Raw genomic sequence first — 14,007 nt, 5'->3', positions numbered from 1 at the left:
CACAAGTGCTTATCTATGTGGACACATGTTTTCTTTTCTCATGAGAAAATCCCTGGGAGTGGAATTCTTGGATCATATAAAAAAAAAAAACCCCTAATATTAGTTTGTTTTTTTTCAGCCTGATTGTGCCATTTGCATTCTCATCAACAATGTATGAGAGTTGCCCTTGTCAGCACTTGGTATTGTCAACCTTTTTAATTTTAGACAGAATGGCTTCCTTTTCATACCTTCGGGAGGTGTTTCTCTACCTGACATTCTCCCTTATTCACTTTAACTCTTTGCTCTTGAACTGTAGTGCCCAGATTGTTTCTATCCTGCAACAAATGGTTACATAAAAATAATCAATAAGACAAGGTTAAAATCCTTTACTCTTTAGAATTGTGTGTTCAAAGAGCCAGTGTGGCTTCCTCTTCAAAAAGGCAGAAAGAGCTACTGATGGAATATTTATGTATCTGGATTGTGGTGGTGGCTACATAAAAAATGAGTTAAAATTCATAGAACTGGGGAAGATTAAAAAATCACTGCAGACTAAATGGAAGCTACACTGACTCTCTCAGGGCCAAACTGGAATTACAACTAAAATAGATTAAAAAAAAAACAAACAAAAAACACCCTGAAAAGTCAACTGAAGACTAGCTGGAGAGAGCTCTGATAACCAAGGACGGAAAGTGGAGACCGCACAGAGACTGGTAGGACGTGCGACGCAAAGGGGTGGCTGGGCTCCCACAGACAGCAGCTGAAGGTCCAGAGGGGTATCTCAGCTGTGGGGGTTCCCAATGAGAGTTCTGGGGTCTAAATCCCAAGCTGGGCACCCGAGCCCAGAGCACCAGAACTGAAAAAGGTGCACACAGAGTATCTGGCTGTGAAAAGCAATAGGGTTGCTGTCTGCCAGCCAGAGACAGCTAGAAATGCAGGCACCCTCTTAAAGGGCCAACACACAACATTTCCTGTGCACCCACTCACCTTGGGCTCCAGCAGAGGGAGGGCAGAGTGGACTGGAGCTGTGTGAGGACAGTCCCGGGTTGGGGGCTCTGGGGTTGGAGCTCAGAGGGCAGCACCCCAGTTTCCTGCGCTGCAGAGGACATCTTTCTTTGCCTGATCTTCTGGGCTTGGGGCTAGAAAAAGCAGATCCTGGTGCACACCTTGATCCTTTCCAAAGGCATGCAACCCCAGCAGAGGGAGCCACAAGCTGTGCTGAAAGCCCCAAAGAGGGTACTCATGGCCAATGAGAAACAGCGTCTGACACTGTCCTGCACTAGAGATTGAGAGGCATAGCAGATCCACCTAATACAAAGGCACACACCAAAACAGGCAGGCAAAAAAAACAACCCCCAAATGAAAGAGCAAGAGGTTTCTCCAGAAGAGGAGATAAGAAATTTATCTGTTATACAGTTCAGCCTAATGATGGTAAAAATGCTCAACAGCATGAGAAAAGATATAGTAACTTTGAAAAAAGAACAGTCGGAAATAAAGAATGACATAGCACTAATAAAGAACACATTGGGCCCTAGCCGGTTTGGCTTAGTGGATAGAGCATTGGTCTGCAGACTGAAGGGTCCCAGGTTTGATTTTGGTCAAGGGCACATACCTCAGTTGCAGATTCAATCCCCAGCCCTGGTTGGGACATGTGTAGGAGGTAACCAATTGATGTTTCTCTCACATCAATGTTTCTCTCTCTCTCCCCCTCCCACTCTTCTCTCTAAAAATCAATGCAAAAATATCCTCAGAGAGAATAATAATTAACTAATTAATTAAAAAAATAACACATTGGAAGGAATACACAGCAGATTAGGGGAAGCTGAGGATTGGATCAGTGAATTAGAAAACAGGGTAGAAAAAAATTCACTAAATTACAGACTAAAAATAAAAAAATAATAAAAAACAGGAGGACAGCTTAAGGGAGCTGTGAGACAACATGAACTGTAATAATATTTGCATAATAGGTGTGCCAGAAGGGGAAGAAAGGGAGCAAGGGCTAGAGAACATGTTTGAAGAAATAATGGCAGACACTCCCTTGACCTGATGAAGGAAAAAGTCACACAAGTTCAGGAGGCACAAAGTCCCAAGCAAGAAGAACCCAAACAGTCCCACGCCCAGACACACCATAATTAAAATGCCAAAATTTAAAGACAAAAGAGAGAATTTTAAAAAAATATATATTTTTATTGATTTCGGAGAGGGAGAGGGGGAGAGAGATAGAGAAACATCAATGATGAGAGAGAATCATTGATTGGCTGCCTCCTGCACGCCCCCCACAGGAGATTGAGCCTGCAACCCAGGCATGTGCCCTTGACTGGAATTGAACCTGGGACCTTTCAGTCCTCAGACCAATGCTTTATCCACTGAGCCAAACCAGCTAGGGCAAAAGAGAGTATCTTAAAGGCAGCAAGAGAAAAGCAAACTGTTACCTACAAAGGAGCTCCCATAAGACTGTCATCTGATTTCTCATCAGAAACTCTACAGGCAGAAGGGAATGGCATGAAGTACTAAAGGTAATGGAAAGCAAGGATCTAAAACCAAGAATGCTATATCCAGCAAAGTTATCATTCAAAATAGATGGTGAAATAAAGAGCTTTCCAGGAAAAAAAAAAAAAAAAAGGCTAAAGGAGTTCACCACCACCAAGCCAGCATTATAAGAAATGCTAAAGGTACTGCTGTAATGAGAAGAAGAAATAGAGAAACCTAGGCATACAGAATTAAAATGGCAATAAATAAGTACCTATCAATAATAACCTTAAATGTAAATGGATAAAAATGCTCCAATCTAAAGAAATAGGGTAGATGAATGGATACAAAAACATGACCCAACTATATGCTATCTACAAGAGACCCACCTCACAGCAAAAGACTCACACAGGCAGATAGTTAAGGGATGGAAAAAAATTTGCAAACAAATAGAAATGAAAAAAAAGCTGGGGTAGCAATACTTATATCTGACAAATAGGCTTCAAAATGAAGGCCATCGCAAGAGACAACAAAGGTCACTACATAATACTAAAATGATCAATCAAACCAGAGGATATAACCCTAGTAAACATATATGCACCCAATATAGGAGAACCTAAATATATAAAAAAACTTCCAGAGGACTTTAAGGGAGAGATTGACAACAATACAGTCATAGTAGGGGACTCTAACACCCCACTGACTTCACAGGATAGATCTTTCAGACAAAAATTAACAAGGAAAGAGCCACTCTAAAGACAAACTGTATCAGATGGTTTTAATTGACATTTATAGAACATTTTATCCTAAAGCTACAGAATATACATTCTTCTCAAGTGCACATGGGTCATTCACAAAGATAGACCAGATGATAGGACACAAAACAAGTCTCTACAAGTTCAAGAAGATTGAAATCATATCAAGCATCTTCTCAGATCACTGGAATGAAATTAGAAATCAACTACAGTGAAAATCATTCAAACACACGGAGGCTAAATAGCTTGTTATTAAACTATGAATGGGTTACCAATGAGATCAAGAAAGAAATAAAAAACTTCCTGGAAACAAATGAAAATGAACACACCAAAATCTCTGGGACACAGCAAAAGGAGTCCTCAGAGGGAAGCTCATAGCACTACAGGCCTATCTAGAAACACAAGAACAATTAATAATAAACTATTTAACCCTACAACTTAAAGAATTAGAAAGAGAACAACAAGAAAAGCCCAGAGAAAGTAAAAGGAAAGAAATAATAAAGATAAGAACAAAAATAAATGACATAGCAACTAAAAAAAAAAAAAATCAATGAAACCAAGACCTGTTTCTTTGAAAGGATAAGCAAGATTGATGAACCATTAGCCAGACTCATCAAGAAACAAAGAGAGAGAACCCACATAAGTAAAATCAGAAATGAAAGCAAGAAGTAATCACGACACCACAGAAATACAAAGGATTGTAAGAAAATACTATGAACAACTATATGACAACAAGTGGGACAATGTGGAAGAAATTGATAAATTTCTAGAAAAATACAATCTCCCAAAACTGAATCTGGAAGAATCAGAAAACCAGAATAGGCCAATAACAACTGATGAAATAGAAGCAGTAAAACAAACAAACAACTTTCCAACAAATAAAAGCCCGGGTCCTGATGGCTACACTGGAGAGTTTTACCAAACATTCAAAGAACTAACACCTAGACTGCTGGTGTGGCTCAGTGGTTGAGCATCAACCTATGAACCAGGAGCTCACGGTTTGATTTCCTGTCAGGGAACATGCCTGGATTGTGGGCTGAATCCCTAGTGTGGGGCATGCAGGAGGCAGCCGATGGATGATTTTCTCTCATCATTGGTGTTTCTCTCGCACCTTCTCTCTTCCTCTCTGAAATCAATAAAAATATATTAAAAAAAAAAAAAAAAGAACACCATACACCTCAAACTATTCCAAAAAATCCAAGAGAAAGGAAAACTTCTAAGCTCTTTTTATTAGGCCAGCATTCCAGAACCAGATAAAGACACTGCAAAGAAAGAGTATTATAGGCCAATATCCCTGATGAACATAGATGCTAAAATCCTCAACAAAATATTAGCAAACTGGATCCAGCAACACATTGGAAAGATCATACATCATGACCAAGTGGGATTTATTGCAGGGATGAAAGGCTGGTACAATATTAGCAAATCAATAAACATGATACATCACACAAACTGAAGACAAAAATCACATGATCATATCAATAGATGCAGAAAAACCATTCAACGAAACCCAACACCCATTTTTTATAAAAACTCTCAGTAAAGTGGGAATACAGAGATCATATCTCAACGTGATAAAGGCCAGAAAAGACAAACTGACAGTGAACATCATACTCAATAGGCAAAAACTAAAACCATTTCCCCCAAGAACAGAAACAAGCCTGGGATGTCAGCTTTCACCACTCTTATTCAACACTAGAGGCCCGATGCATGACATTCATGCACTGGGGGGCGAGGGGAAGGTCCCTCAGCCCCGCCTGTGCCCTCTTGCAGTCTGGGGTCTTCTGAGGGGTCCTCAGTGCTGCCGCGGAGGTGGGAGAGGCTCCCGCCACCGCCGCTGTGCTTGCCAGCCGTGAGCTTGGCTTCTGGCTGAGCAGCACTCCCCCGTGGGAGCACACTGACCACCAGGGGGCAGCTCCTGTGTTGAGCGTCTGCCCCCTTGTAGTCAGTGCATGTCATAGCAACCAGTTGTTCTGCCGTTCGGTCGATTTGCATATTAGGGTTTTATTATATAGGATAGTACAGAGATCAGACAAGAAATAAAAGGCACCCAAACTGGAAAGGAAGAAGTAAAACTGTCATTAATGAATTCTCAGAAAGCGAAAGTGAACAAATAATTCCACTTACCATTGCAACAACAAAATTAAGATACTTAGGAATAAACTTAACCAAGGAGGTAAAAGACTTGTATTTGGAAAACTACAGTACATTGAAAAAAGGGATAGAGGGAGATATAAACAAGTGGGAGAAATATATCGTGTTTGTGGATTGGTAAAATTAACATCGTTAAAATGTCCATACCACCCAAAGCATTCTACATATTCAATGCAATCTCTGCTAAAATACCAAAAGCATATTTCACAGATCTAGAACAAATATTCCAAAAATTTATTTGGAACAAATAGACCCACAATGGCTGCAGCAATCTTGAGAAAGAACAAAGTTGGAGGAATCACAATACCAGATATCAAGTTATACTACAAAGCCATCGTAATCAATACAGTCTGGAACTGGCACAAGAGCAGGCATATAGATCAATGGAACAGAACAGAGATCCCAGAAATCGACCCAAGCCATTACGCTCAATTAATATTTGACAAAGGAGGCAAGAATATACAATGGAGTCAAGACAGTCTCTTTAATGAATGGTGTTAGGAAAATGGGACAGATACATGCAAAAAAAAAAAAAGAAAGAAAGAAACTACACCACCAACTTACACCACACACAAGAATAAACTCAAAATGGATAAAAGACTTAAATGTAAGTTGTGAAACTATAAAAATCCTAAAAGAAACCGTAGTCAGCAAAATCTCAGACATCTCTTGTAGCAATATGTTTACGGACACATCTCCTAGGGCAGTGGTCGGCAAATTGCGGCTCGCAAGCCACATGTGGCTCTTTGGCCCCTTGAGTGTGGCTCTTCCACAAAATACCGACTTCTGCGCATGGGCCACAAAGTTTCAATCGTACTGTACCTGTGCGCCCGCACGTGGTATTTTGTGGAAGAGCCACACTCAAGGGGCCAAAGAGCCACATGTGGCTCACGAGCCACAGTTTGCCGACCACGGTGCAGGGCAAAGGAAACTAAGGAGAAAATAAACAAATGGCACTACATCAAAATAAAAAGCTTCTGCACAGCAACAAAATCAAAAGGGAGCCCACTGTATGGGAGAACATATTTGACAATGATTTATCTGATAAAGGGTTAATATCCAAAATATATAAGGAACTCATACAACTTAACAAAGGAAGACAAACAATCCAATTAAAAAATGGGCAAAGGACCTAAATAGAAACTTCTCCAAAGTCAACGTACAGACGGCTAAGGGACGTATGAAAAAATGCTCAAAGTCATTGATCATAAGAGAGATGCAAATTAAAACAATGAAGTATCACCTCATACCTGTCAGAATAGCTATCATCAACAAATCAACAAATAAAAAGTGTTGGCAAGGATGTGGAGAAAAGGAAACCCTAGTACATTGCTGGTGGGAATGCAGACTAGTGCAGCCATTATGGAAAACAGTATGGAGTTTCCTCAAAAATTAAGTATGGATGCCCAAGCTGGTTTGGCTCAGTGGATAGAGCATCAACCTGCGGACTAAAGGGTCCCAGGTTCAATTCTGGTCAAGGGCACATGCCCAGGTTGTGGGCTCGCTCCCCAGTGGGGAAGGTGCAGGAGGCAGCCAATCAATGATTCTCTCTCATCATTGATGTTTCTATCTCTCCCTTCCTCTCTGAAATCAATAAAGAAATCCTATCTAATAAAAGAGAAACATGGTTATTGGCGTATGACCGCTACCCTCCCCATTGGCTAATCAGGGAGATATGCAAATTAACTGCCAGCCAAGATGGCGGCCGGCAGCCAGGCAGTTTGAAACTAACATGAGGCTTGCTTGCTTCAGTGACGGAGGACTCCAACGTTCCCCGCCTGCCGCTGCAGGCCTCTGAGCTGCAACTCTAAGCAACTATGTAACAAATATAGAAGCTAAACAAAACCCCAGAAACTTGCTTTAGTCCGCCGGGCTTCAGCCAGCAGGATCACAACATTGTAAGCAAAGGCCAGAAACCTACTTTTAGCAGTGGAGGCCTAAGAGCTGGAGCCAAGCCTCAAAGCTAAAGCTGGCCCAGAATAAAAAAGAAAAAAGAAAAAAAGGAGCGGTTGGGAGCTTCAGTCACCCCCAGCCTGAAAACAGCCCTCAGCCCCTCACCCAGGCTGGCCAGGCACCCCAGTGGGGACCCCCACCCTGATCCAGGACACCCTTCAGGGCAAACCAGCCGGCACCCACCCGTGCACCAGGCCTCTACCCTACATAGTATAAGGGTAATATGCCTCCCAGCACAGGGATCAGCGGAGCCGCGAGGCCTCCCGGCACCAGGATCAGCGTGACAGGGGGCAGTGCCCAAACCCCCTGATCGCCCTGTGGCTCTGTGTGTGACAGGGGGTGGGGCCACAACCTCCCTATCCACCCTGCTCTGTTCGTGACAGGGGAAGGCGCCCTAACCCCCTGATCAGCCCTGCTCTGTGCCTGATAGGGGGGAGCTCCCCAATCTCCTGATCGCCCTGCGGCTCTGGGTGTGACAGGGTGCGGCACCCCAAGCCCCTGATCGGCCCTGCTGTGTGTGTGACAGGGTGCGGCGCCCCAACCCCCCCTCCCCCCCCCCACGCCCACGGGCCCTGTTCTGTGTGTGATGGGGTAGAGCCATAACCTCCCCATTGGCCCTTTAGGAGAGAACAGGAGAAAATCTCATGATCTTGGGTTAGACAAAGATTTCTTAGATACAACATGAAAAGTATCTATAATAATAAAAGTGTTGCCGAAACTGGTTTGGCTTAGTGGATAGAGCGTCGGCCTGCGGACTGAAAGGTCCCAGGTTCGATTCCGGTCAAGGGCATGTACCTGGGTTGCGTGCACATCCCCAGTAGGAGATGTGCAGGAGGCAGCTGATCGATGTTTCTCTCTCATCGATGTTTCTAACTCTCTATCTCTCTCCCTTTCTCTCTGTAAAAAATCAATAAAATATATTTAAAAAAAAAAAGTGTAATATGTTAATTAGACCTGACGTCCTTCCAGACAAAGCCGTGGTGGTAGGGGCTGAGGCAGAGGCAGCCACGGCGGCAGCAGGGGAGTTGGGGGGGGGGGGGGGCAAGCCCCTTGCATGAATTTTGTGCAATGGGCCTCTAGTAATTAATAAAAGAAAAACATGGATTATTTAAACATCATAAAAATTGAAAACTTCTGTACTTCAAAAGACACTTTTTTAAAAAATATATTTTATTGATTTTTTACAGAGAGGAAGGGAGAGGGATAGAGAGTTAGAAACATCGATGAGAGAGAAACATCGATCAGCTGCCTCCTGCACACCTCTTACTGGGGATGTGCCTGCAGCCCAGGTACATGCCCTTGACCGGAATCGAACCCAGGACCTTTCAGTCCGCAGGCCGACGCTCTATCCACTGAGCCAAACCGGTTTCGGCTCAAAAGACACTTTTAAGAAAATGAAAAGATAAGCTATAGATTGGCAGAAAATATTTGCAAATCATATATCTCAGAAAGGACTTGTATCTAGAACAGCTGTGGGCAAACTACGGCCCGTTTGAAATGAATAAAACTAAAAAAAAAAAAAAGACCGTACCCTTTTATGTAATGTTTACTTTGAATTTATATTAGTTCACACAAACACTCCATCCATGCTTTTGTTCCGGCCCTCCGGTCCAGTTTAAGAACCCATTGTGGCCCTCGAGTCAAAAAGTTTGCCCACCCCTGATCTAGAATATATAAAGAGCACTTAAAATTCCATAAGACAAGCCAATTAAAAATGGACAGAGAATTTGAACAGACATTTCACCAATGCAAATATACAAATGATTAATAAGCACATGAAAAGATGCTCAACATCATTAGTCATTAAGGAAATACTAATTAAAATAAAAATGAGATACCAGCCCAGCCGGTGTGGCACCTATGCACCAAGAGATGACGGTTCGATTCCTGGTCAGGGCATATGCCTGGGTTGCAGGATTGATTCCCAGAGTGGGGTGCACAGGAGGCACCCAATCAATGATTCTTTCTCATCATTGATATTTCTGTATCTCTCTGAAATCAATAAAAATATATTTTAAAAAAATAAGACCCGACTTCACGCCAACTTAGAATGGCTAATGTTCAAAAGTTTGGGCCATAACCGGTTTGGCTCAGTGGATAGAGCATCGGCTTGAGGACTGAAAGGTCCCAGGATCGATTCCGGTCAAGGGCATGTACCTGGGTTTCGAGCACATCCCCAGTGGGGGGTGTGCAGGAGGCAGCTGATCGATGTTTCTCTCTCATCGATGTTTCTGACTCTCTATCCCTTTCCCTTCCTCTCTGTAAAAAATTAATAAAATATATTTTAAAAATAAAAATAAATAAAATAAATAAAAATTTAAGAAAAGATTCAAAAGTTTGGTGAGGACACAGAGAAACCGGAACATTCACACATTGCTGGCAAGAACACAGAATAGTATAGCTACTTTGTAAAACAGGCCGTTACTTTAAAAGTTGAATGTTAAAAAAATAAACTTATGTTGAAACCCAGCAATTCTACCACTAGACTATCTACCTACCCAAGAGAAATGTAAACATATCCAAACAGACTTGAAGCACTGCAAATCTGGAAACAATCCACACTGTCCATCAACTAGTGAGTGGGTAAGTAAAATGTAGTCCACCCATACAATGGAATATTATTGCTCAGTAATATAAGAAACAAAGTACTGCTACGTGCTACAATATGAATGAACCTCAAAACAGTAAATGTGCTAAGTTAAAGCAACCACATACTGTATGACGTATTTATATGAAATGTCTAGAAAAGACATATCTAAAGATACAGGAAGTAGATTAGTGGTTGCTTGGGGCTGGGCACGGGAACAGAGAGTGACCACAAATAGGCACAAGGGATATTTTGGAGGTGACAGAAATGCTCCAAAACCGTGGTGGTGGCAGTATAATTCCAAAAATTCACTAAAAATCACTTAAAAGGGCTGAATTTTATGCGATGTAAATTACACCTCAAGAAAGCGGTCCAAAAAAAACCCCCTGCAGCCCTGACCAGTGTGGCTCAGTGGATAGAGCATCGGCCTGTGGACTGTAAGGTCCCAGGTTCGATTCCGGTCAAGGGCATGTACCTTGGTTACAGGCACATCCCCAGTAGAAGGTGTGCAGGAGGCAGCTGATCGATGTTTCTCTCTCATCGATGTTTCTAACTCTCTATTCTCTCTCCCTTCCTCTCTGTAAAAAAATCAATAAAATATATTAAAAACAACAACAACAAAAAAACCCTGCAAATTTTATACAGTTAAAGCATACAGGCCTGGCCAGTGTGGTTCAGTGGTTGAGCATCAGCCTGTGAACCAGGAGGTCACAGTCCGATTCCTGGTCAGGGCACATGCCTGGGTTGCGTATGGAGCATGTAGGAGGCAGATGATCAATGATTCTCTCTCATCATTGATGTTTCTGTCTCTCTCTCCCTCTCCCTTCCTCTCTGAAATCAATAAAAATATATTTTAAAAAAAGCATGTAAGACTTACATATGGCAACAGAGCAGACTGTAGATGTTACCAATCTTGACAGGGTGCAAGCAATTGCATAACCAACAAGACTGGAAATGAGAGGTGGGGGTAAGGGAAGCCAAGATGCTAGGCTCACCTACTTTATATTGTCATGGGAATCAAAAGCTGCCAGAATAAAAAGAAAATTAGAAGTGAAGCATAAAATGTAAAGTTACAGAGGTAAATAGGAAATTATCTAAAAAAGTACACTTATTAAAAACTGGTGGAATGATAAAGCAGGGAAAGATGCAGTGGGTTAAACACCATCTTTCTTAGCAGACAGTAATAGATGGTTTGGAACTTCTCTCTGTTTCTCTGTCATTTCACTGTCATTACCCTCTCATTACCCAGCTGCCCTTTGGGCCACAGCGTGGGTGAAGTGGAGGCAAAGTGACTTCGGCTTTTTATTATATTCTAATTTAAATGTAATGAACATCATGTGTAATGAAGATCAAGGTCCGGCCCTCGACAAATGTTAGCTGCCGTTGTGACCCTGTTACTATGATTAGCAGTCCAAGTCCCGCTATGGGACTGCAGTCCTGCGCATGGTGTGAGGGACCACGCAGCCACTGCAACCTTGACGAGGGGAACGTGGGCTGGAGGAAGGGGAGACACGCTTACGAAGTAATGGGATAAGACAGGGCAGAACACAGTGGCAAGATCACTTGAGGAATTTTAAAAAGGAAAAGCGCCCTGGCTGATATGGCTCAGTTGGTTGAGCGACATCCCATGCACCAAAAGGTCATCTGTTCGATTCCTGGTGAGGGTACATGCCAGGGTTTTAGGCTTGATCCTCAGTAGGCGTGTACAGGAGGCAGCTGATGGATGTCTGATGTTTTCTATCTCACATGGATATTTCTCTCTCCCTCTCCCTTCCTCTCTCTCTCAAATCAATGAAAAAAACCCCCATCTCTAGGAAAAAGAGGGAAGAGCCCAACAGCAGGTAGGATGGTAACAGCAGTTAGTAGCAGGTGACCAGACAATGGTAAAGAAAAACCCTTCACAAATGCAAACAGCTACTGTGAACTGCGCACCACCCCGAGAGGTAGGCACTATTTTTCAGTTGGGGAAACTGAGGCTTGGAAGAGGGACTCAACAGATCCAAGGTCCAAGCCGGTGGCAGAATCAGGATTTGAAGCTTGGTGTGGAGGACTGGGTTTGTGCCACTGTGCATATAACTTCATTTCTTTCTTAGTTTCTAAATTGTCTTTATGTTCCCCAAATTTTTACCATAAAAATTTCATCATATGTGAACATCCATTTTGTCATATATGCTTTCTCTCTCTCTTTTGATGAACTCTGAAATACTTCCACATGCATCTTCTAAAAAAGAATAAGGGCATTCTATAGGTCTACACCGAGACCCCATTTAACAAGAAGGGCCATGCATTCTGCCTGCTAATCGTCAGCCCATGAACCATTTCCCCGTTGTCCCAAGGTTTTGCTTCTTCCTAACAAGATCTGGACCTCAGTGCTGGGATGGTTTTGTCTCCTTAATTCCTTTCAGTCTGAAACACTGCCCTGCCTTTTCCATTTTCCTCCTAAAGAGATTCTTTTTATCATAGAAAAAAAAAAGGTAGACTCACTTCTCTTTGATTTGTGAACCATATGTCTAAGTTGACCGAATAAAAAATAGTATTTAAGTAAATATAAAAATTGTATCTGAAAAAAATATTTTTATGAAAAAATATTTTTTAAGCAGACTCCTTAGCCAGGCCTCATAAAAATGGAAGTCAACAGATCCTATATATATTTACTGGAACAAGAAATACCAGTTAAAAAAAATTAGTGTGTCACAAAAGTGGCCAATAGAGAAACGAAAAGAAATGCTGTGATTATGGAGGGGGAAGCTGTGCAGGGATGAAAGCTGTCCCCATCAATTTTTAGCAAGGGATTAGTGGGTATCGCCTAAAAGTTGATAAACTAAGAAATAATCCAAGAATTTGATTTAGAGATTTGGAAATAGCTCCCAGAGAAATAAAAAGCTGAAAAAGGTTTAAAGCGATGCACCACGGATTACAAGCTAATTTTGCCACTTGGGGAAAGTAATTTAATTTAAAAAAATGTTAATTGGCTGCGGGGCTGGGGGGAGCTTTTTAAAGATCTGTGATTTTTCATGCCAAGCTTTGTTACGGTGTGTTACTGGGACATTAAAGAAAGTTGTACTTATTTTAAAAGTGGGTTCGTAATGCGGCAGTCTTCCGGACGGAGTGAACAACGCTGTCTAAACGCGATACAGCACGTGGAGTGTGAGAACTACGGCTGAGCCCCGAGCAAGGTCGCCTGGGAGGCGCGGCAGCCGGACACGCAGCGCCCGCGGCACCCGGGCCGCCTTCCCGCCGCGGGCGCCGGTCGTTCGGGGCGGGGCTGACGTCACGGGGGCCTCGCGGACCGCGGGGTGCAGAGACCTGGGCTCCGGGGCACCCGTTCAGAAAGGAAAGCGATCCGGGCTTTCACACGGGCGTGTGTGGCCCTGGGCTTAACCGGGCACGGGTTGGCGGCGGCAGCCTGGACGCCGGAGGGCCGGGAGGGCCGCGGGCACCGGGCTCCCGCAGGTCCCGGGCCTGGCGGAAGTCCCTCCCGGGGCGCCCCGTCCGAGCGGAGCCGGGTCCGACCGGGTCCCTACCTGTCCCGGCGCTGACCTGGCGGCCGGCTCGGAGGCGGCAGCGGGCTAAGCTCCCCTTCCGCACATGGCGCTGGAGGCGGTCGGGGGCCCAGGGGCCGGCGCCGCCCAGGGAGCCCCGGTCGGCGGTGTGGGCAGTCGTCCTCTCCGCGGGCGGCGGGCGGGGGGCGGGCTGAGGTCGGCGCGGGGCGGGAGCGACGGAGGGGCGGGATCTGGCGGCGCAGCTGCGGTGGGGGGCGGGCGCGAGACCCAGCCCCGCGGCTCCGGGACTAGGGGGCCGCCCCTGAGCGAGTTTGCACTTTCCCCACGTGGTCGCCAGCGACTCGGGCGCCGCCACCTGAGCCCCGAGCGCCCGGCGCACTCCTCGGCGAGAGCCCCCCCTTCCCGGAGCACCCGCCGTGGGAGCGGTCCTGGCCGCCCTTCCCCCAAATCCTGCTCTTTCCAGCCTTCCGCCCACAGCCGCCTGCGCCATTCAAACACTCAAAACAGCCTTCCCACCACCTGTCCGCTGCGACTCCGATCCTGGGCCCGAGGAGAGCACTTGGGTGAAAGTTCCCGCGCAGCAGTCTCAGAAAACCCCGCGCCCCCAGCG

General features: G+C 44.4%; 1 protein-coding gene across 2 annotated transcripts in view; it reads right to left on the bottom strand.

The window, feature by feature from the left end:
- The window catches only part of FBXO17 (F-box protein 17), a 34,890-nt gene extending 21,318 nt beyond the window's left edge, over positions 1 to 13,572 (bottom strand). For both annotated transcript variants that reach the window (XR_004973644.1, XM_036346270.1), the window contains exon 1: positions 13,419 to 13,572. The gene's annotated coding sequence lies outside the window, so the exon portion shown is untranslated. The remainder of the gene's footprint in view (positions 1 to 13,418) is intronic.
- Positions 13,573 to 14,007: the final 435 nt, after the last annotated feature.

This window comes from Myotis myotis, unplaced genomic scaffold (genome assembly GCF_014108235.1).
Source record: "Myotis myotis isolate mMyoMyo1 unplaced genomic scaffold, mMyoMyo1.p scaffold_m19_p_19, whole genome shotgun sequence".
In the NCBI taxonomy this organism is placed as follows: Eukaryota; Metazoa; Chordata; class Mammalia; order Chiroptera; family Vespertilionidae; genus Myotis; species Myotis myotis.
This window is presented reverse-complemented; position numbering and strand designations above follow the sequence as displayed.